Raw genomic sequence first — 4427 nt, 5'->3', positions numbered from 1 at the left:
TCCACCTTGCTTTTAACATCCATGACACAAGTTTTACCAGGGATGGGTTTGTTTGCTTTTTAAAATACAAAAAAATAGTGAAACGTGCCAATCACAATTTCCTAAAGCCCAATGTGACATCTTCAAATAGCTAGTTTTGTCACACCAAAGGTTTAAACGTAAGACATTTAGTTTACAATCCCAATACAATACAATACAATGTTCAATTTAGAAAGTGGAATTAGGTCACGTTTGGTATATTTGGTGGAAAAACAAATCAAATTGAATAGTATCTGAATATTTTTCCCCCTGGCACTTTAACTAATTTTACAAGCAAACAAGTAGTTGGTAGAGTTGAGAAACGTACCAAAACCAGCCAAGCATTTGGCCGCACCTGTGGCCTGTTTTTCTCTTCGTTTCCAATAAGAAGGTGGTGTTTGTGGGTTTGTGTGCAACAGGGCTGTGCATATTTTTAGCAGGTGCTGTCGTCTGGAGGACTGGTGGTGGTGGGCTGCCTTTGAAGTGCTGGTGGGCTTACTGGAAGTGTGTCAGACAGGAAAGGAATGCAGGAAGAGGGTGGAAGTCTGTATATGCGTGTGTAAGATGTATGGAGACAGAGCTTGGGTAGCCCCTCACTCTTGATGTGTACATATGTGTAGTATGTGTGTTTGGACATGACTATAGTGTGTATGCACTGCCCAAGGCCTCATTGCTTCAATCCGTTATTCCACCCCGCCTTGTCTCAGTTTCAAAGCCAACAGGGGTTTCCAACATTGTCTCTGATAATAAAGCTGACACTGGGCTATGCTGATGTAGAACAATGTTGACAGGATAGAAAGAGAAACATTTTGTTGTAAACACAGCTAGGTATTTTGTAACCCTTGAATAAATGGGAAAACAACGAAAGTAAGTAAAGTATATTACAGGTTTCCATGTACAAATTCAAGAAAAAAACAACCCGTTCTCACTCCCAACTTATAAAATACTGACGCCTGGTCAGTGGCTATACATATATTAAATAAGTAGCAGCAATACAGGTCCGCTGCCCTATTTATTTTTATTTCTTTATTCGGTCTGTGGAACTATTAATTTATTGTATTTCATTAGTAATGACCAATTTTATCTCTTTGTCACGTTACATCCTACAGTCTGCTGCTGGTTTTGTGTGTGTGTGTGTGTGTGTGTGTGTGTGTGTGTGTGTGTGTGTGTGTAAAGGAGGCTGACCCACTCAACACTAGGGCTGAACGATTAATAATATGCAATATATCGCAATATGTCAAAACGCTATTTCCTCATCGCAAAGGCTGCAGTTTGGTCACATGACTCGCAAGAGCAAATCAGTCTGCACTCCACAGAGAAAGCTTCAATTTGGCACGCTAACGCTACACCGTACCCTGAGCAGAGTTCTGTCATTCAAACAACTCTGAGTTGTAGTTTAAAACTTTTACAGACATTTTAAAATTAAGGGTTTTATTCGGAATTGAGTCCATACATGCAGTAAATGGATACAGCCAAGGAGAACTGAAATCTCGTTTAACAACGATTAACTCTGATTGGTGTTTAGCTCCAGTTAGCTTGCTCCGTTATAAAGACATGGAGGGGAGGATACTCCTCCAGAGTTGGGTAACAACTAGACTCTGACAAATTTAAGTTTGGGGAGCTTTTACAGCAACGTGGCCGCGGTGTTAAAACCGTTTTATTAGTACAGTTAATCCCATTGCAAGACCACCAGCAGCATGCTACTACTCATGTAACGATAGCCTTTATGAGCAAGTGCAATGTTGACACTGTCATGCACGCGGCACGCAACTTCATGGGGGGGAGGAGCTGAAGGGGAGCTCCTCAGTGTGCGCTGTAAAAGAAATAGTGTGTGTGTTTTTGTGTGTGTTTGTGTGTGTGCAAAATATATACACACTCACACACTATATGTTTACTTATGTAATTGTCTAGTAAAGTTCAAAGACAGTGTTTAAGATGTGCCATCCACATGTTAACATATGTTTATTACAGTAAATAATAACGTAAATACTACTGTGGGGTAAAGCCACATTTGTTTTTATATTTTTGCAATCTACACTTTAATTTGTGTGATTTTGTTTCTGACACCAGGCTTGGTCCGTGCTCATTATACTACTGTGATTGAAGTAGTTAAATAAAAGATCTCATTCATATAAATCCATGCATCGCCTAGTTTCATCATCACATACAGGCCTGGCCTCCTTGAAGGAACAGTTTGTTTAATCTATCTAATCTTGTGTTGTCCATACTATATGATGATTTATTGCTTGTCTTTGTTGAATAATACAGAAGACAAAGAGCTTTAAAATAACCGCATATTCAATCGCAATTACAATAATGGTGAAAAAATTACAAATAGTGTTTTACAAAATTGTTCAGCCCTACTCAACACCCACTGTAAACCACTGTAATAAAGTTACCTTGACCGTAACTTGGCTTTCAGCGTCAGATCTCAACGCAAAAATCACCTTTTAGCGTCTGTATGGAACGTACTGGGCAAAGCAGCAGCTTGAGCGCGGCGCTGCAAGAACCTGTAGTATTAAGATCGACAATGTTAGAAAGTAGTATGAAAGATCTGCGTAAGGAGGTTGGTTAGGGTGGTGGAAACTACACAGGACTTTCACCCATGTGGAGAACATACATTTTGTAACCCCACCCACAATATTTTTCTAAATCAACCTGTCCCGTTCTTGTGCCGCATGTCAGTTAAACATACATCCTGACCCAGGGCATCAAAAAATGACGCCAAGAGGGCCGACCAATGGCTTCTAAATATAAGGCTAAAGGAGACTTTTTGCCTCAATAACAAACACCAAAGGCACCTGACCAAGTGGCGCTTTTTGACTTGAAGGGATTGAGAATGTGTTGTAAAAACATAAATTCAGAAAAAAACAGCAAAAGTCATTTCCACTGTCCCTCCAGAGGAAATTAGTTTTACAGTCACAGAAAGAAAAGGAAGAGTGACAATAACAAACGCACCACAACAAATGATATCGGCCCCATTTAAAACTTAGTATGTAAACATTCTGGGCTCCCCTGGGCCTGTTAAAAAAGAAAAGACAAAAATAATGAGTGATGTGTTAATAGTCATACTACTAAAATGCATTCAGCTGTGGCCCCCTGTGGTTCAGATTTGGATCAGCTTCCTTGAAATTTTAAGCATCACAGGAGAAGAATCACAACAGTCGAAGGCATCAAAAGAATCAAAGCTTCCGCAGATTATTAGCAGATCGTTCCTCATCTTTCCTCAGTTCGGTCGGGTTGACACTTTTTTTCTCTCGGGAGCATTGAGTTTTTCTCAGAATCCAAGCCAATTATTTGACTGTTGAGCATAACAGTCTATTGAAATGACATTCCTTTCAGCTGTAACATAGTGTTCCCAAACCCTCACAGTAGGTGAAAAGACGAACGTGTGTTGTACCAAACTTAGAAACCTGCTAATATTTTATTACACTGAGTAGGCATGGGCCAGTTACCGATTTCAAGGGTATACCACGGTTTGAAAAAGTCACAGTTTCAAAACCACTAAAATTTTCTGTCATACCGTTCCTAAGGTATGAGCTGCTTTTGATGAGTCTGAAGCGCAGTTTAGAAATCCTTCTCCTTGCCAGTGTGCAGTGTGTTTAAAGATTAAATACATTGAGCCCTATTTTAACCACCTAAGGGCACGGCGTGAAGCGCATGGTGCTGGTGCGTTTAGGACGTGTCAAATCCACTTTTGCTAGTTTGACAGCGGAAAAAGGGTTATTGCGCCTGGTACATGGTTCAACAGGGTTGTACTTATGGCAGGGTTCCACACAGTGGATCACCTCGCGAGTTTTGGCTAAATTGTGCCTTAGGGGCGTGGTCGGGAAAACCGCAGGCAGCCTGGCTAGGCTACAATGAAGTCCAATGTCCAAACATGCTAGCAATTAGCCTGTCGGCTAGCTGAAAAGTTTGAGTGTTTAAACTAACATATACACTGGTCTATTCAGTGGTGTATGTGCCCTTACTAAGTTTGTTTGTCATATAAATTACAATATGTGTTGATAAGAGTACCAATGTAGAAACATTTTAATCACATTCAATTTGATACAGCGCTGATAACCTCCGTTAAAAGTTGAACTTTTGTCAACTTTGTTTTGCTCCCCTCGGCAATTCGCTCTCATCTCGCCCAATCAGTTCAAATTTTTCCTCCATTCAATCTAAATGAGAGCGAACCAAAATGTTGTGTGGAAACCTACCGTTAGTGTCTTCATTAATTCATAGGTGTGTTTTGGGCGTAACGTGCAGTAAACCAATCAGAGTGTCATCTCCCATTCCCTTTAAAAGCAAGGTGCATTTGTACCTTGGCACATTGCTATTATGATGGTAGATTTGCACCGTAACATTTTTATTTGTATTCTTTTGCATGTTTGTGTGCTGCTGTGCTGCTCTATGTGTGTAACAAG

At 40.3% G+C, this 4427-nt stretch overlaps 1 protein-coding gene and 1 long non-coding RNA gene across 3 annotated transcripts in view; one reads left to right on the top strand and one right to left on the bottom strand.

Moving 5' to 3' along the window:
- Nucleotides 1-4427, top strand: part of jade2 (jade family PHD finger 2) — a gene marked incomplete at its 3' end in the record, with an annotated part of 181457 nt that overhangs the window by 74820 nt on the left and 102210 nt on the right.
- LOC116700933 (uncharacterized) overlaps nucleotides 3454-4427 on the bottom strand; it is a 13519-nt gene continuing 12545 nt past the window's right edge. The window contains exon 3 of the long non-coding RNA XR_004334765.1: nucleotides 3454-3573. This is a non-coding gene — a long non-coding RNA (uncharacterized LOC116700933). The remainder of the gene's footprint in view (nucleotides 3574-4427) is intronic.

The sequence above is a fragment of the Etheostoma spectabile genome, chromosome 13 (assembly GCF_008692095.1).
Source record: "Etheostoma spectabile isolate EspeVRDwgs_2016 chromosome 13, UIUC_Espe_1.0, whole genome shotgun sequence".
NCBI lineage: Eukaryota > Metazoa > Chordata > Actinopteri > Perciformes > Percidae > Etheostoma > Etheostoma spectabile.
The sequence above is the reverse complement of the archived record's forward strand: the minus strand, read 5'-3'. Positions and strand labels throughout refer to the sequence as shown.